The sequence below is a fragment of the Haematobia irritans genome, chromosome 4 (assembly GCF_050003625.1).
Source record: "Haematobia irritans isolate KBUSLIRL chromosome 4, ASM5000362v1, whole genome shotgun sequence".
Taxonomy (NCBI): domain Eukaryota; kingdom Metazoa; phylum Arthropoda; class Insecta; order Diptera; family Muscidae; genus Haematobia; species Haematobia irritans.
The window spans coordinates 63,030,460-63,050,984 of NC_134400.1; the positions used below are offsets into that span (position 1 = coordinate 63,030,460).

Sequence of the window (20,525 nt, forward strand, 5' to 3'; positions counted from 1 at the left end):
GCGTAACTCCGCCAGAGTCTTAATAGGAGACGAAAACATAAGTGCAGAAATGTTTGCACGAAAATTCCTCCGAATTATATTCACGAGTTCAATCTCGTGTATCTTTTTCCTTAAGCGAAATGTCAAATTGTGAATCGCAGTATAGAAATCATCGAAACTTTCTCCTGGTTGTTGTCGTCTGTCAATTATATCACTTATGACGTCGTAATCCGATTCTGCTGTCTTAAAGTGATCTATGAACTCACGCTTCAAGGAAAAATAATTAAAGTCCAGATCCTCCGCATGGTCTTCCAACACTTGCCAGTACCATTGAGCCGCCCTGCCTGTCACTAAACACTGAAAATCAGTGAACAATTGGTCAAATGAGACTTCATATGAACGCATTTTCTCGACCCTGAAAATGAAGCTCTCGGCTGACATTTCCCGATTAGTACCATCGAATTTCAAATGCCATCGATCGAGGTCTATGGGCTTGCGCCTATTCATTTCACTCTGGCTATATGTCTTGTCCGTGTTAGCTCCACTATCCTTCCTATATGCCCCGGTAATGTTTTCATTAGTCGTGTCCCTCGCAATATCAGGATTCTGTAAAATGGATACCCTAGCATTTCCTCGTTCTGCTGAGTTCTGTGCGGCCGAGCGATCTGGAGTTGATGAACTCCTAGGCGATCCCATTGCTCCAATGCGACTAGAGGCCTCCACTTGATCCACCCTACTAGTAAGACCTACTACCTCTTGACGCACTTGTTTCATTTCCTGTAGACATTTAGCCATATCCTCATTCTGCTTCTCCCTCTGGCTTTATTTTCCCTCAATAACTTCTCAGCCCTTTTGCATTCGTGGCGTAACTCCGCCAGAGTCTTAATAGGAGACGAAAACATAAGTGCAGAAATGTTTGCACGAAAATTCCTCCGAATTATATTCACGAGTTCAATCTCGGGTATCTTTTTCCTTAAGCGAAATGTCAAATTGTGAATCGCAGTATAGAAATCATCGAAACTTTCTCCTGGTTGTTGTCGTCTGTCAATTATATCACTTATGACGTCGTAATCCGATTCTGCTGTCTTAAAGTGATCTATGAACTCACGCTTCAAGGAAAAATAATTAAAGTCCAGATCCTCCGCATGGTCTTCCAACACTTGCCAGTACCATTGAGCCGCCCTGCCTGTCACTAAACACTGAAAATCAGTGAACAATTGGTCAAATGAGACTTCATATGAACGCATTTTCTCGACCCTGAAAATGAAGCTCTCGGCTGACATTTCCCGATTAGTACCATCGAATTTCAAATGCCATCGATCGAGGTCTATGGGCTTGCGCCTATTCATTTCACTCTGGCTATATGTCTTGTCCGTGTTAGCTCCACTATCCTTCCTATATGCCCCGGTAATGTTTTCATTAGTCGTGTCCCTCGCAATATCAGGATTCTGTAAAATGGATACCCTAGCATTTCCTCGTTCTGCTGAGTTCTGTGCGGCCGAGCGATCTGGAGTTGATGAACTCCTAGGCGATCCCATTGCTCCAATGCGACTAGAGGCCTCCACTTGATCCACCCTACTAGTAAGACCTACTACCTCTTGACGCACTTGTTTCATTTCCTGTAGACATTTAGCCATATCCTCATTCTGCTTCATTAACAAGTTCATAATCTGTGAAAGTTGGTTGCTGTCAGGTCCTACTGGCAAATGTGGTTGTTTATCCACATTCCCTGCAGCACCATCCTCTGATTGCGACATATCGATTAACTCTAGTTTTCTAGAAAAGGTAAGTGATGTCTCCGCCCTATTTAATCCAACCTCGTCTGAAATGCGTATGTTACTACCACTTGACAATCTCCCAAAAACCAAATCTGAACACCGATTTAAGTAGTCTACTGGTACAAAATCCACTGGTCTCTCCAAGCCCGTATCTATTTGGTTTAAAATTGAACCTACTACTTGATTTTGTAGAGCCCGAGAAACACTTCGAGTAACAATGCTACGTACTGGTGGGATAGCCCTATCTACTTGTCTTTCACCATTACCATCCATTCACAAAAATCTTAAAAATTATGAAAAACACTATAAACAATGTAGATGAAAACAACTGGTGCAATATATAAAACAAATCCCAAATTCACTAGATAATGTGGAAACATTAACAATGTATAAATGTATTTTTATAAATGCAGGTGATGCTGGATGTGATACAAAAATGTTTAAAAGAATATTCAGAATTAAAGAAATAAATCAAATCAATATCGCTTCGGACATACCATCCTACATATCATCTATCATCCTAAGATCCTACAAATTAGAAGAAAGAAGGAGATAGTTGTACCAGTTGTTTTCATCTACATTGTTTATAGTGTTTTTCATAATTTTTAAGATTTTTGTGAATTTCTCATTTTCTCTATGTTATTAGATATTTAGTTGAATTATCTACAGAACAAAATAAAAGGGAAGTATTCCCATTAGTTTATAATACTTTTTCCTTTTTTTTTTTTGTAAATACATATTTTTTTTTTAATTTGAATTATATTGTTTACACTATTACTATACTGTTTATATCTTACTAGTTTTAAATAAATATTGAATCTAAAAGAATGATTTGAAATGTTTGTTGAGATCTCAAAACTTCGTTTTCATTTATTGAACACTCTTAAATCCCTACTCTCTCACTTCTATTATGACATAAGATATCTTTTCACTCGATGATCAAATATTTCTGTTATAAGCTCTAATTTACACTTTTTATCATAGTAAAATAATAACGGAAAATAAAATAAAAGAAAATAAAAAAAAGAAAATGAAATGAATCTAACATGAAAATATATATATAAAAAAATGTTATAACAATCAGAATGTAGGAAAAAAAAACAAAAAAATACATTATATATTGGATATCTATATAATTCCTTCTCATCTCAAGAGAGCGCATGGGAACATTTCAGACTTCTTTTAAAAATTTTGTGTTTCTTCGGTAAAGCCCGGTTGGTAGACTTTCTATATAAGTAATTTTGTTGATTGTTGCAAATGGTGGGTGGATAAAGCATGGATGCTTAAACAAGCAAGTAAGGGAGCCAAATTTTCTGTTGAGGTTATGTCAGCAATTTATTGTTATCGAAAATGATACATACTACCCCAAAACTAGCGAGAAAATATGGTATTCTTCTCCTTATCGTTTTCGTTTTTTTTTCTGTTATTTTCCGTTCATTGGATCAAGTACCACATGAAATTTGGTGTTATTCTAGATTCAGTGATTTAGTTTAAACCACATATGAAGCCAAAATTTAAATAGGAGGGCGTAGACCACTAATAGTTTTGAAGCTCCGTAATGGTTGCGAGCATACAAACTTTATTTTTATTGCAGTTTTTATTGTCTGTTGAATTGTATTCAATAAATTTTTAACAATTTCACTGCCACCTAATTGTAAAGGTCATATCTCCACAATAAGAAGTTATCGATGTAGGGTTGTGAAAGTGACCCAAAATGGTCGTAATGTAAATTTGGTACAAATACCGTACGGAGTAGCAAAAATCGAAGCACTGGGAATTCGCAACACGACTCTCCCCTTGCATTAGTATCACTACTTCCCCAAATACTATGATGTGCATTTGCATCGCATCCCATAATGAGTTTTGTCTTTGTTTTCAGTAACTTCTCAACTAAGGTCTTAACGGCACATGGAGGCATCTCCCTATCATGTCCCATGTAGACCGAAGATACCCAGTATTTGCATTTGGATATCTCTAGACTGGCTACGACAGTGTCTGCATTGCTTAATGAAGGAAACAGAAACAAGTTTAGTTCGTTCTTAGCAATTATACATGCTCGATTTTTATTTTTACCGGTATTATGCAAAAGTTTGAAACCCGGAGTGCTTAATTCACAGATCTTATTCTTATATATGTATGGTTCTTGAATAAGAACTATATCTATGTCTCCTTTTATCAGGAGAACTTTTAAGGCAGCACAAGCGGCCTTACAATGGTGAAGATTTATCTGGAGGAACCGTAGAACCATCCAAATTTTCAACCACCGTCACATCAGCCGCTTCGGTGACTCTCGCAATAGCCATAGGTGCAACTTTGGTAAGCTTTGAGGCTGTAGGGACTTCCCGCATACGATGTTCGTCCATGTCTGCAGTTTTTATGTCCCCTTCGGTTTCGCAAGATTTTTCTTCTTCTAACTCTACCGGAGGCTTGTTCGTTTCGGAATCCTTTGGCTGATCGCTTTTGTATACCTTCATAGGGATGTCATGAAAGCCATAACTTACACGTCCTTGGGTCTGGGCTAGATGTGGCAGCGACTCAATGTTCAATATTAACACCGCATGTCGTCTTGGTCCATCCACCTCATTCAAACGACCAACCTTCCAATCGGCGATTCGAAGATCTGGGTTACATTCCTTTAGTCTGTTTAGTATCGACTCAGGAACAGGATAAACCATCCAGGTATCCATGCATGTGCTCTAGGTTTAGCCGGTATGTCTTTTTTATCGACTAACTCCAAAGCGGCTCCTTCCCAAACTTCACCGATTAGCATCAAAGCAGCTTTAAAGCAATCCATAGACCTCTGGTCCGCAAATGCTATTAACTTATATCGTCCTTCATACCATCCAGCATCTTGCCGTCGAGGACTTGGTCCGTGAAACTTTTTTTGCACCTCTGAGTAGACACCAGACATCGCGTTCTTAATTTCCCCCCATTTTTGCTTTGGAACCATAGCGTCCAATGCTCCTTTATTAATGATACCCATCACAAGGCTGTCTTTTGCAACTGAGGCAAACGATCTTTGATCCCGTTTAGAGGATGGCAGCTCATCCGGTGATCGTTCCCTTTTCCCAGCTTCAAGAATTCCTTGAGCCCTTTTTAAGGAATCGCTTTGCTTAGCCGACAACGTGCTTGGGTCGACTGATCCTAATTTCTTTACGACAAACAAAGCATTTCTATTTCGTGAGGGATTACCTTCTTTTGTTGCCGTTACCTTAGAAAAGGTTCGACTTGCCAAAGTGTCGCCACCTGTCGACCTGTATACAGGTCGACTAATTGGGCCTGACTCTTGGTCACTCCCCAAATTTATAACTTCAGTCGAAACCCTCCACTGGGCCCTAAAGTTAGCAACCCAGTGGATGACTTTGAATTTCGCTGCATGGTGGTTTGATTTTCCACCCCACGTGAAATTCGTAATAAGTACTTATTACGATGAAATAATCCGCTATTAAAAAAAACACGTCCGTTCAGTCGACGGTTAATCGTCGATCAGTTGATTGGCAGAAGTCAGTGAATGCAGGCTGTGGGCGGGTCTGTGCTTTTTATTATATGTGCCAACAACAAACAAAATAAGAATGGAAAGTTATATTTCATGTTAGCCTGATACCGAAACAGGCAATTGACGTCCAAATGCATTATATCTAATTATACAATTATTTTTCTGGAATGGAAAGTGTATGTGTAGTATACTCTTATAGTTGAGAGAACGAAATAACTTCATCTACACAGCAATGGAAATTATGAAACGAATGAAATTGGAATTCCTATTACATTCGAATACTTCAGAACATTGTTTGGTGCTTGCGTTATTGGGTTCCATTTGTTCTGTTTCACAATTTGCACAATTTTACTCGTTTGAGAAATGGACAATGAAGTTACTACTCGAATTGTGTGGCGTGTGCTTAAAGTAATCAAAGACAATAGACTTTAGGAAGATGGGAAATTGGGAAATTGGCTTGCGTCATACCAAATGTTGCATTTACCATGTTAGTTCCATACATGTTTTTAGTTGTTTTTCGTTTTTATTTTTTAAATGAACAATTTAATTTTCTTACAGCCTGTTTCTGTATGTCGAACGAGCTCTATCGATCGACTGAAATGCACAGAAACAACTGATTTTTGGTTATAAATTCAGCTGTTAGTGTCCATTTCAGTCGATCGACAGAGCTCGTTTGACATACAGAAACAGGCTGTTAATGAAACAATGCTAATTTTAGGCAACAACAAAAAAATTACATTTTGCCTTTATGGAAATTTATTTCCAACACTTAATTTGTTTTTATTTGCATTTTAATGCTATGTCAATTCTTGTCGTATACGCGTTTGGTTCGATAAACGAAAAGTATGAAACTAACATCATAAATGGTTTGATGTGCTCAGTAGCCAATTTCCCATCTTCTTAAAGTCTATTGTCTTTGGAAGTAATTGCTTGTGTATTCGTTGCACAGGTTTGTTGCAAACGAACGATGTTTTGAATGTTCTATTCGAAACCAAGCATTAAGGTTGCAAGCTTTGTAGAACCTGTGCGCATGTTCTAATTTTTTGTAATACATTATAAAATGTTAATGAAATAAATAAATTTTTTATGTGAAACTTTAAATTCAATATAATTTGTAATTATTTGCAATCTACATTCAATATAATTTGTAATCGGCTCTAGCAGAATATATAAGAAAAATATTTTTATGCAAGAGATAACATTTGATATGAGTTTTGACTACATTATCATACAAAAATTATTTTGACTGGCGGTTGTTTATCGATTCTTTCTTCACACTATTAGATCACACCGCTGCATAGTGGTCGATCCCATTGGCAAAAAAAAAAAAAAAAACACTGTTTCTTATACAAACAAGGTTTTAAAATTTATATTTGTTTTATTCCATCTGTAATCTTTAAGAACGGCTACAAAAGAGAGAGCAAGTACTCAGTTGAATTTTGCAGTGTGAAAAAGTATTAAATTAAGTGCAACTTTAAATAAATAAGACAAAAGAAGAAAAACTTCTGTCAAAATTAATCGAAATGAATATTGAATTAAATGGTGTTAAATATTTTAAAATATAACAATATGTAAAACTTGTTTTAAATTTGTTATAAAATTAATATTTTTCATTCTCATAATAAAGTGTTCGATCTTTCATATATGTAAATTTTTACTAGAGTTTTAGTTGTGTTCCACGCACAGAATAAACATGTTTGGACATGGTTGCCGCATCCATTTAATGATTATCTATAGCATGTAATTGTCGCGAAAACCATGTATTTTGTCTTTGTAAAAAGAATTTTTGAGCAGAGAAAAATGTATGCTGGCAATAAGCATTTAAATGGTTCTCATATGCCACAAACATGTTCTATGATTTAAATGATAGAATTTGAGACCATTACATGGTCGGAAAAATCATGTACCTGACCATTCAATCTTTCGACTTTTTTGCAGGGAAAAAAAGTAATTTTATAGGTTACGTATAAACATTTCTAGATCCATTACATGGCCATATTTTTGAACTTTTTTGGAGCGAAAAGAATTTTATAAAAAACATTGAGCAGGTACACACGATTTTCATTTTACGCGTCAGTCGTGTGTTGAATGGACGGAGAATACGAAATTATTTACTGTGTTTTGTGTTAATTTATTTGTTCAGAAGTGGCACGTGATTTTAGGTGAACACAAAAAAGGAAAGTGTAATTGAAAAAAAAAATTACCTGTTTTGTTTTGCATTTTGCTATATGGTATAATTTATTTTTATTTGCAGTTACATGATGTCTGCGTTTGTACATTTGATGGGAGCGAAGTAAATATGGAATGATTACTTATTGTTGAAATTGAACAAAAATAGAGTGTGTAAAAATATGTGATGTTGGTTTGCACGACATTATAAATACAAATAAACAATGAAGTAGTTTATACATAAATAAAAACAAATAAATAAAGTTAATTTTGTGTTTTGTTTTTTCAAGTGGCGTCCTTTTTTCGACGACGAAAAAAGTTTTTGTATGAAGATCAAAACATTTTAGGTTGTGACCAAGTTCTTTTAACTGGAAGAAAACATTTTTAACATAACATTTTAGATCGTGGCCATTGTCTGTTGATTCAAACAAAATTATTTTTATCAATACATTAATAATATTTTAGATGAGGACAATTTTATTTTTCTTAGAACCATGTTCACTGAGCCAACATGGTTGCAGGTTGCCGCAAAAATAGCTCCTACACTCATAGAAAAAAGTCTGTTGTTAATAGCAAACGCTATCTGCTGTTTTTCAGTAAACAAAATGCTGCTGTTTTAGCAGTTTTTTTGCCAAAGCAGCAAACAATCTGTTATTTTGGAACAGCAAACATACTGCAGGAAAGTCAGTTGTTTGCTGAAATTTTCTGCTGATCCGAATAAAATTATAAATTCACTCCGGTCAAATGGACAATAGTAAAACGGTACACGTTATATAACATGAAAAACAAATGTAATAACATTTGTGAACAAACTATCCTTTTTAGTGATTTACATTTTTTTAATCAAATGGGATTTGTATACGCTTAACTTCTATGAATATGTGGCTAACATAAATATTTGTCCCGAACGACAAATCTAACATGTCAATGTCTTCGATAGTCGATATATAGCTGTTCTACAATTTTAACAAAACAGCCGCAGAAAAACTCAATTTGATGAAGATCGTCTAAAAGGGCTCTATATTTTTGTGAAGTATTTTCCAATAAGAGCTGGTATTTTCGTATTCGAAGAAAAATTTAAAGTTTTGAGATAAATGTTCGGATGTTTATTTCATAATAAAGCGAAAAGTATGCAGTTGATAATGAAAAGCAATTTAAACCAAATATATTCATGTGAGTTCTATCGTTGAGGCTGTAATTCGACGCTGGTTTGATAGCATTCTTTCATCCGACAGGAAGGTTTCAGAGTCGCAATATCTTGGTGGCTTATTATGATTGCCCAGCTTGGAAACGTTTCCTGCAAAAGAGTTGCTTGTGTGACACGTAACTGTTAAAAGTTACCGTTATCCAGTTCAACACCAACCAGCTCCAACCATAAAACAAGTTCATTTGCGAAAAAATCAAGTAACTCCGCAAGGCCACTAACCAAACTAAACAGTCGTTCATATAAAACAATTTTGCATTTGTACATATACGCTGAGGTGGAAATGAGCCTCATTTGTCAAGATGATTTTCCGACGAAAGGCCGGATTCTGTGTATGTTTCCATTAAAAAATGAAATCTCTGCCACTCTCTTGCTAGTTTTTATTGGATAATTATTGCTAGAAAAGTACGCGAACCGACCTATTGTTGGTTTTGACAAATGCCAACGGCGATATGTCAAACGCCAACGCCGTCAAAGCATCACTTTTAAACGAAAACACGAGACAAGCTGGGAAAATGTAAAAATTATTTTGTGTTTTGGAATATATTTTCCAATGTTTTTATTATATTTGGTAAGTATTGTATTGTATAATATTGTATTCTTTTTAAAGTACTTTTGTTTTTAATAATTTGTTTTAATCATTTTTAGTTTGGAAAATGACTATTATACATTGATATATGGGAGCAACCGTCGTACAATTGTTCATACCCGCTGTGCAGACAAACGGTTATGGATTCAATCCTAGTTTCGACCAAACACCATAAAGTTTTGCAACGGTGGATTGGTGGATTACTCCCTCTGTAATGCTGGTGACCTTTCTGAGTGTTTCAAAGGCACTCTAAAATTTTCATCGCAATGGGAAATGATGTTCAGGCTCGGCTATAAAAAGGAGATTCCTTGTCTTTGAGCTTCCTGCACGGAATCGGGTGGCACTCAGTGACAAGAAAGAAGTTCAACACTGCTGTATCATAATGGACTAAATAGTCAAAGGGAACCTGAAATAACGGGCTGCCACTATAACTAACCTAAACTGTACCCGAATCTATCATAATTGGAAAAGTTCACCTTAACCCTGGAAAGTCATTCTTATTTTTTGTACACAAACGTCATCCTTCGTCATTTTGACTACGGCTTATTTCATGACGCTATAATTTGCATCGTGAGCAAAAATGAGACCCAAAATTTTTTTATTTCCTTATTCAATGTGTTTTTAATTGGTATAACACAAAAATTCATAAAATGGTTTTATTGGTATAACTCAAATTTAACATTTCCCAATCGACCAAAAAGCACTTTAAATCGAAAATGAAATTACGCGTCGTCATTTTGACGAAGGATGACTGTCCAGGGTTAAATGTGAGTATTAAAACCAGGATAACATTAAAACGTTGCTATTTTAGCGATATAATGCCACGGCCTTAAGAGAATATGAATCAATTTGATTTTTTGCTAAAGCACCTATTTTATTGGTCAACTTTGATGACATCGTTCAATATAATTCCTATAAATAAAAATAGTTTACAAAATAAAATTTTTGTTATGGCATGTTTCTGAGATATCCTTATAAAAATATAACCTCTTTTTCGAATTCAGGACATGAAAACACATAAAAAGCAACTCTCATCAAATGTAAATTTTAGTGTAAACTAGTGTAATTACTAATTGTTTTTTTTTTTTTTTACTTTTCATTACAGATTGTCTTAACATTGTTATGTTTTATCCGCGTATATAAGGCCAAAGAAGAAAAACAAACGAAAATAAATCCTAGACAACAATCCAACTCAACTTCCAATACTTTGATGGAATTCAATTTATTTCACACACTTAATAAATGTAGAAGTTAAAGTATTAAATGGTTTACGGGTTTCATTTCAACATATCGTTAAAAAAACGACAAATTGTTTTGCTGGGACAACAAACATTTGTAGTTGTTATAGCAGTAAAAATGTTAGCTATTTCAACTAACGCAGTATGCTACTTTAGCAGCGATGTTTGTCAAAAACTTTTAGCAAACACGTTTGCTAATTCAGCAGCATTTGTTTGCTATTTTAGCTGTAAAAATGTTTGCTGTTTCAACTAACAAATGTTTGCTGAAACAACTACATGCTACTGCTGTCCCTTTTTCAGCAAACAAAAACTGCTGTTTTAGCAAACATTTTTGCTATTATGAGTAACAAAATTTTTTGGGTGTTTGATATTATTTTGCTCTTCGAATATGATTGTGACAATCATGTTTCTTCTCTGCGTGCCCCCTCTGAAGTCTCCAATGAGTTTTTTTTTTTTTTTTGGCGTATTAGTTAATCACCCTTATTCCTGAAGTCGCCCTCGCCGTCGCTTTTTGTCGTCTGTCGCTATTAAGTCGTCTCGTCATTCAATTGATATTCCTGTGAAGTGGCGACGGCGGCGATTACTTTTTGTACCAATTACAATACTCGGTAATAAAAGGCCGATATCACTAGAAAACAATCAGCTGATGTGCAAAAAATTAATTTTAATTTTTTCGCTTTAAAATATTTTTATTTCCGACGCAATTCAAGAAAAATATTTAATTTGACGCGGGAAAAATGTGGATATATATTCAAGGACAGTAAAAGCTTCCAAAACTATAAAAATGGAGACGACGCTGAGATCAATGGGACAAGGATCATCATGAAAGAAAACAATCAGCTGATATACAAAACTGAATTTTAATTATTTGCGTTTAAAATGCTATTTGTTTGTAATCCAATTTTGACTTGGAATATCAAAATAAATGATAAATTTGACTCGGGAAATGATTTAGATATCTACATTAGGACAATAACAACATCCGGCATATACAATTGGAACGACGTTGACATTATGACAAAGGCGACAAAAAGCGACGATATTGGCGACAAAAAGCGACACCAGGAATACCGATTTTCTTCGATAGCAGAATATATCGACCAACGGAATACCAATTAGTGGCGACAGAGGAAAAGCGACGGCGAGGGCGACTTCAGGAATAAGGATGAATATTCCAAGACTCTCAATTAATAATATCAGCTGCTTTCTTTTGCCCGTCTTTGTTTTATCTCCCTCAGACCGAAGCGGTCTTGTTGTTTTTATATTCAAATATGAATACGTTTTCTAGAAGCCCAGACAAAATATCAGAAGATCGGTCTATATGGGGGATAGACCAACACATGGACCTATGGCCATCATTTTCTTCACATCTATTTGTGGTTTTAAAATATCTCTAGATTTCAAGTTTAAGGCAAATCGGATAGAAAATACGGTTCCAAGAAGCCCAAGAAGTAAAATCGGGATATCGGTCTATATGGGGGCTATATAAATACATGGACCGATAGGCACCATTTTCGACACACCTATTTGTGGTCCCAAAATACCTCTAGGTTTCCAATTTCATAGAAATGGGATAGAAACTATGGTTTCTAGAAGCCCAAGAAGTAAAATCGGGAGATCGTTCTATATGGTGGCTATACCAAAACATGAACCGATACACACAATTTTCACCACACCTATTTTTGGTCCTAAAATACTAGATTTCAAGTTTAAAGCAAATCGGATAGAAAATGCGGGTTTTAGAAGCCCAAGAAGTAAAATCGGGATATCGGTCTATATGGGGGCTATATAAATACATGAATATGCACCATTTTCGGCTCACCTATTTGTGGTTTTAAAATACCTCTAGATTTCCAATTTCAGCCAAATCGGATAGAAACTACAGTTTCTAGGAGTCCAACAATTAAAATCAGGAGATCGGTTGTTGTATCCCGGCTAACATAAAGTGGCATCCCTACAGCTTGTACTAAATGTATCTAATGTAAATGTTTAAGTTCATGTTAAATGTATATAAATGCAAGCCGTTAAGTTTTGAGTGTTTTTTATAGTTTGCGGCAGTAGCCATTTTTTGGAAGTTGATGGCACTCATCTATTATGCGTCTTAGTGTGTAAATATAACCATAGCGATATGCGGTAGGCGAAACATTTTTGTCGCAACGGCAAATACAATAAGCTTGACGGCGAATAATTCCCTTTTTCACGTTTCCTAGCGTTTTTGTTGTCAATACAGCATGCTGTGACAATATTAAACAATGAAGTTGAATAAAAACATACAATGGCTTGTTATTTGTTGAGTTATTTCAAGAAAAAATAATCTACACGTGTCCAGGCAACAGTAATTCCTAGTGGTGAGTTAAAACAATTGATAAGCGATGGCAACACTATACCAGTTTTCGCCAAGGAGTTAGAATAAGTTTTAATTTAGCGACACGCCGCTAGCCGTTACGGTATTCCGTCGCGGATTTTGGGCTTCCCATAAGAAATACACGTAAATAAGTGTTCGCCTACCGCCTATCGCTATGGTTATATTTACACACTTAAAGACTATAAGTTTTTCCGGACGGAATGTCTGTGTCTGTAAAGAATCTTACAGTGTGTCCAATCGATACTACAATTCGTTGATGACTAAATAATCGGTAAATGTGTTATCGATCCCATAAACATGCTGCAGTATCGATTGTGCCTTCGGACTTAACTTATAATGTGGCCAATATATGGCCACACAAAGCTGTACCCAAGTGTTATCGGTAATCGAAATGACCATCGAAATCAACAACGGCGATCGAAGTTACCAACTAGCAAAAACATCGATTATAAGAAAGTTGGAGTAGAAGGGTTATGCTTGCGATGTGAGAGAAGTAATCACTTATCGAATGATTGCAAAATCGAAAAAAATAAACTCAAGTGTTCATCGTGTGGAATGAAGGGTCATGTAAAGGAGGTTTAAATGAACTGGACCAAAGCAATTTTGAGGTAAAGAAAATCAACAATAGGGCTGTTTTCTTTTAGCACTGAATGCAACATTTGTATGGGCTATCCAGAATATCGTTGCACTGGTGTTCTATCCAGAACATCTCATCAGTGCAAATCGCGCCGATGTTGCCAGATTGTATTTTGATAAAGTGACACTTCTTCAATTCACAATAGCAATTTATTGTGACTAATTTATCGAAAAACATGAAATTCAAAGTGGTACAGTGTCATAAATAATTGCAGCAATAAATATTTATTAGTAATTGGAGCATTTCATACATTAAAAATGCAAGATTTCACTTCCTTTCTGTGATTGTTTTTGAACAGCTGATGACAGTGTTGCATATTTTTGGAGATGTCCTGAATAAACGAGTACTCTGTTTTCTTTTAGTCCTCCGCGTCTTAGGGCATCCAGTGCTAAAAGAAAACAGCCCTTATGAATCGAATGACTGTTGCAGACATAATCGAAAAATATTCTGAAATTTTTCAGCAAATGGTAGGTTGCATACCAGATCTAATTTGTTCTTTAAAGATGCAGCCAGGAGTGAAGCCGAAATTTTCAAGAGAGCGCCAAGTGCCATTTGCACTTCGAGAAAAAGTAGGTTGCATACCAGATCTAATTTGTTCTTTAAAGATGCAGCCAGGAGTGGAGCCGAAATTTTTAAGAGAGCGCCAAGTTCCATTTGCACTTCGAGAAAAAGTCGTGCGGGAGTTGGACAGCCTGGAGAGAGATGGAATCATAAGAAAAGTTAACACTAGTAATTGGGGGTCACCCTTTGTTGTTATTTCAAAACCTGATGGTAATGACCGTTTATGTGTGGATTATAAAATTGCCGTCAATCCTCAATTAGAGCCAGCACATTACCCTATCAAGAAGATTGATGAAATTGTTAATACATTAAACAAACTCTAAATATTTTTGCAAACTCGACTTATATAAAGCGTATTTACATGTTGCAGTGAACGATGACTGTAAAAGAATCCAAACAATATCAACACACAGAGGAACTTATCAAATGAATAGATTGATGTCCCTTGAAGACGGAAGCTTTAGCAAAGATGCCGCGACCACAAAATCCAGATGAGGTAAGACGATTTCTTGGAATGATAACGTACTATTCTAGGTTTATACCAGATACAGCAACAAAAACATATCACCTTCGCCAGCTATTGGAAAAAGGAAATCGGTTTTACTAGAGTAAACAATGCGAGAAAGCATTTGCTGATCTCAAAGCTGAAGTTCTCCACCTCCCAAACACGTGAAATCTGTTTCTCCAATGAGATTTCACAAAAATGGGAGCCAAGAGTAGACGAAGAACGTGTGGATAAAGCTGGAACTGGACCAGTTAGTATCCAGCCAAATATGGTTTCTTGAGCAATAAATGAGCCACAAACCTGTCCCTTAACGCCTGAAAGCATAATGGAAGGAATCAAATCAGCACCCAAGAGTAAATCAATTTTGGCACTTTTAAAAAAATTCGGACGGGCCAATGTGATGTCTGGAAGTCCGGAAAGTGAGGATCGGTCTATATTACTGGAAAGAAGACTACTTAATAGGTGCGGCACTACTAGAGCCGAAATAAAAACACTTTTACTATGATCTGTACTGGAACATAGCTTGAAGGAACATTCCTTAAGGCCGGTACTATGTTCATTCTTGCGAAAAATTTTTATGGAAACCATTATTTCGCACATAGAAAGCGGCGTTTTTTTAGGTAGCTTGGAGCGCTATTTTACAGGGAGCGATATTGGATTAAGTTGGTGGTTGTTGCTTGTTTTTACAAAATAACATTTTATTTTTCCTTGGGCAATTGATCTGCTATTCCTTTGATCCTTTGTACAGTTTCGGACCAAAAATATGGTCCGTGTTTGATTTATAAATCCGCACAAATAGCTTTTAATAAATAAATTATTTCTTAATTCACATTGCAAATGGCGCCGTGCTATAAACGTCAGTTTTTCAACACGAAAAAACAAAGTATCACAAATGGAAAAAATTTCGCAAATTTTTCGCAGTTTTTGGTTTTGTATGGAGTTTCAACGCGAAAACCGAACAGAGTACCGGCCTTTATGTGTGGAAGCAGAAACGGTATTATTTAGCCCAGAAATCTGAGCAGAACCCCTTTTAAATGGAAGTTTCATGACATTGAATAACCTCTCAGATATAAACGTTCCTTCGGACCCAGAATCAATCAATGCCCTTGCACAAAATTTCAAATCATTATGGCAGATGTTGACAATCGCTGTGCCCAACAAAACCCCACAAGAGTTGGCAGCGAAACATGTCTGAACAACACCATTTGCCGGGAGGTTGAGTGGACTGTATGGAACAGGATGGGGATAATGGCGTAGCAATTGGTTCGGGAATGGATTGTTTATTAGGAGCTGCATTACCGTCGGAACCATTAGTGTTCTTATGAAGAAGGGTATTAGGTTAGGTTAGGTTAAAGTGGCAGCCCGATTAAGTTTCAGGCTCACTTAGACTATTCAGTCCATTGTGATACCACATTTAACTAAAAGTACCTATTACATATGGCACTTCTAGTTTTAAGGACTGAACCTTCTCTATTATTTTCTTTTGTTGATCCAACCAGATTGTTCCAAAAACATTAACAGACTGCTTAAGTTAACGTTTTCCAGGTCCGCCAGTAATCTAAAGCTATATGCCCCTACAATTTGCTTACGCCTTACACAAAATGTAGGACACTCGCACAAGAGGTGAGAAAACTAGCATATCTAGTGTGCGGTTCAAGTTTAAATGGCGCCATATTTGCTTGGTGTCGTTACAACCCTTGCAATTCTCCCATCGAACATTTGCCATCATGACGGCCTTCTCACGCAGTAAGAGCTTGCAGGTTGCCAGAGACATACCAACAGATTCTAGTTCCCGTTGTTGCAGCTGATTGTTTGGCCAAAATGTCTAAAGGCAATAGATGCAGCATGACATTAAGGGAATCTGTTCCTGTCTTACTAAATGCGCCTGAGATACACAAGCACGCCATACGCTGAACTTTATCTAAACCTGTCGGTTGCTGAAGTGCCGGCCACCAGACTACAACACCAATGCACAATTTTTGGTTTTAGTACCCACTTTTTCCCTATTGCCTTTTTGCACGAGTATAAAGCTACCGTTGCTTTCCTCGCCCTTTCTTCAATATTAAGCTTAAAGTTCAGCTTCCTGTCCAAAATAACGCCAAGGTATTTTGCACACTCACTAAAGGGAATTTCAATACCCCCTAAGGAAATGGGCCTAACCGTGGGAGTTTTGCTATCTTTGCAGTACATGACTAGTTCTGTCTTTGCAAGATTTACCCCAAGACCATTATCTTTCGCCCATTTCTCAGTCATCCGGAGGGCTCTCTGTATAATATCTCTAACAGTTGATGGGAATTTTCCCCTGACTGCTAGCGCCACATCATCTGCGTATGCCACCACTTGTATCCTTTCTTTTTCTAGGGAAACCAGAAGGTCGTTTATAGCAACATTCCAAAGAAGAGGTGATAGAACTCCTCCTTGAGGAGTGCCTCTGTTCACACACCTTTTTATGTTTGCTTGCCCTAGTGTGGCTGAAATGCGTCTCTTCCTTAGAAGTTCGTCTAACAGCCTAAGTATACCTGGATCAACATTCAGAGTTGTCAGTCCATTTAATATCGAGGATGGACGTTATTGAACGCCCCTTCGATGTCTAGAAACGCCACGATTGTGTATTCTTTGACAGATAGTGAGCTTTCAATAAACATGTCTAGTTCATGTAATGCGGTCTCAGTAGACCAGCCCTACGAATATGCATGTTGTCGTTTCGAGAGTAAACTTGAATCAACGCTAGTTCTGAGATAAATATCTATCATCCTCTCCAGAGTCTTAAGTAGGAATGATGATAAGCTGATTGGTCGGAAATCCTTCGCATTCGAGTGAGAGGCTTCTCCCGCTTTAGGTATGAAAACGACTTTTGATTCCCTCCACTTTTTTGGAATATATGCTAAGTTTATACATTCTTTATATATCACCGTTAACCAGGGGATAATTCTGTCAGCCACCGCTTGTAACTCCGCCGTAGTAATTCCATCAGGTCCGGGGGATTTGAATGATCCAAAGCTATTTAAAGCCCATTTTATTCTAGATTCCGATACAATTTCCTCGACAGGAAATGACCGCTGAGCCACTGTAGCACCGCCAGAACATGGTCCAACCGTCTGACTTCCAGGAAAATGTGTGTCCAATAGTACCTCCAGCGTCTCCTCACTGAATGTTGTCCAATTGCCCTCCGATGTTTTCATGAAACCTGGAGCGGAGTTAGTGGATGCTAGTACCTTCCGTAGTCTGGAAGCCTCGGACGTATTCTCAATACTGCTGCAGTAAACATTCCAAGAGTTATGCTGAGCTTTTCTCAGTTCTCGCTTGTATCCTCTCAGATTCTTCTTGTAAGCGTCCCAATCCTCAGGAGCTCTGGTGGACTTGGCTTTGTTAAAGAGCTTCCTGCAGGATTTCCTCATATTACTTAACTCCGTAGACCACCATGTTGGTCGATTTTCCCCCTTGGCTTCCCTCTAAGGCATGCAGCTATCAGTGAGATGTTGAAGGCCTTAGTAATCCTCTCCACTGCGTGTTCGATATCTTGCACAGTGCATTTCCGGTATCATCATATTGAAAGATTTCCTATACCTATTCCAATCGGCTTTCCTAACATTTGGCGGATATATGGTCTTGGTGGTATGAACATCAAATTTGAAACTGATGTAGCGATGATCTGAGTAGCTATGTTCACTTACTCCACTCCGATGTCATTTCATTCAGTTCCTGCGAGGCCAAGGTGACGTCCAAATCCTCTTGCCTGTTTTTAGTGACAAAGGTTTGGGCATCTCCCTTATTGCAAACTACCAAATTAGTACGCAAAATAAACTGTAGGAGTGACTCTCCTCTTGTATTAAAGTCACCACTTCCCCACATACTATGATGTGCATTTGCATCGCATCCCATAATGAGTTTTGTCTTTGTTTTCAATGACTCCTCAACTAAGGTTTTAACGGTGTCCCATGTAGACCGAAGATACCCAATGTTTGCATTTGGCTATTTCTAATCTGGCAACGACAGAGTCAGTATTGCACATTGAAGGAAGCAGAAACAAGTTGAGCTCGTTTTTAGCAATTAAACAGACTCCATTTACACCATTACCAGTGTACTGCAATAGTTTGAACCCCGGAGTACTTAATTCACATATTTTGTTTCTATAAACATATGGTTCTTGAATAAGAACTATATCTATGTCCCCTTTCATCAGGAGAACTTTTAAGGCAGCACATGCAGCCTTACAATGGTGAAGATTTATCAGGAGGATCCGTAGGACCATCGAGATTTTCAATAACCGTCACATCAGCCGTTTTAATCGAGTCATCAAGAATGTCCTATTCAGATATCTCTGTGACTCTCGCAATAACCATAGGTTCAACTTTGGCGAGTTTTGAGGCAGTAGAAACCTCCTCTCGCATACGGTGTCTATCCATGTCTGCATCTTTGGTATCTCCCTCGACTTCGCAAGAGGATCCGCTTATTTCTGATTCAGAAACTGCCAACCTTCCAATCAGATGTTGAAAGATCTGGATTGCATTGTTTCAGTCTATTTAAAATAGATTCAGGGTCAGGAGGGTTTGCAGGTATCCATGCATGTGCTCTTTGTCTAGCGTATGTCTTTCTTATCGACTAACTGTAGAGCAGCTACTTCCCAAACTTCACCAATTAGTATCAAAGCAGCTTTAAAACACTCTATAGACCTCTGGTCGTCAAATGCGACTAGCTTAAATCGGTCTTGATACCAACCAGATCTGGGCCGGGAAACTTTTCCAGTACCTGTGAGTAGACGCCAGACAAACCGTTCTCAATTTCCCCCCATTTTTGCTTTGGAACCATACCGTCCAATGCTCCTTTATTAATGATAGCCATCACAAGGCTGTCTTTAGCAACTGAGGCAAACGATCTTTGATCCCTTTTGGAGGATGGCAGCTCATCCGGTGATCGTTCCCTTTTTCCAGCTTCAAGAATTCCTTGAGCCCATTTTAAGGAATCGCTCTGTTTAGCCGACAACGTACTTGGGTCGACTGATCCTAATTTCTTTAGGATAAAAAAAGCATTTTTGCGTTCCTTGAATCTCTTTCATGAGGGATTACCTCCTTTTGATGTCGTTACCTTAGCAAAGGTTCGACTTGACAAAGTGTCGCCACCTGTCGACTAATTGGGCCTAACTCTTGGTCATTCCCCTAATTTATAACTCCAAATAATTGGGCCTACCCGTCCACTGGGCCCTGAAGTTAGCAACCCAGAGGATGACTTTGAATTTCGCTGCATGGTGGCTTAATATCCCACCACACTTCCGAACGAAACAAGCTATTGACTTGAAACTTGGCATAAGTAGTTGTTATTGATGTAGGTCGGATGGTATTGCAAATGGACCACTTTTACGTATTGCGGAGCCTTGTAGATAAGCAAATTACATCCGATCCGGTTGAAATTTGATACGTTGTGTTAGTATATGGTCCTTATCGGTTCATAATTATATATAGCCCCCATATAAACCGATCTTCAGATTTGACCTCCGGAGCCTCTTGGAGGAGCAAATTCCATCCGATCCGGTGGAATTTTCGTACGAGGTGTAAGTATATAGTCTCTCACAATCATGCAAAAATTTGTCCATATCGGTCTATAATTATATATATTATAGCCCTCATATAAACCGATCCCCAGATATGACTTCCGGAGCCTGTTTGAGGAGCAAATCCGATCCGATTGAAATTTGATACGTGGTTTAAGTATATAGTCTCTAATAACCGGACCGGAGCGGTCAATTTTTTTTCGCTCCGCTCCGGAGGAAAAAAATCGCTCCGCTCCGAGACAAAAAATCGCTCCGCTCTCGCTCCTTCTTAGAGAAAATTATAGCACACTGAATTATTTTTTCAATTCATTTTTATTTTACGAAGATAAAAAAACATACTTCCATAGTTGTATTATAAAAGAAAAACAAAAAAAACAAACAGTAACACAAACACAATTCCTCTCTGTCCATTCCTGGTTTAGGAGCAAAATAGAGGCTTGGAACTGAAAGGCAGTG

General features: G+C 37.4%; 1 protein-coding gene and 1 long non-coding RNA gene across 2 annotated transcripts in view; one reads left to right on the forward strand and one right to left on the reverse strand.

Annotated features, from left to right (window-relative positions):
- Lamtor1 (Late endosomal/lysosomal adaptor, MAPK and MTOR activator 1) overlaps positions 1-20,525 on the reverse strand; it is a 58,912-nt gene that overhangs the window by 17,369 nt on the left and 21,018 nt on the right. The gene's annotated exons all lie outside the window — the stretch shown is intronic.
- LOC142235090 (uncharacterized) lies at positions 9,118-9,576 on the forward strand. Its single transcript, XR_012721794.1, has 2 exons — positions 9,118-9,197; positions 9,275-9,576. It is a non-coding gene; the product is annotated as an uncharacterized LOC142235090 (long non-coding RNA).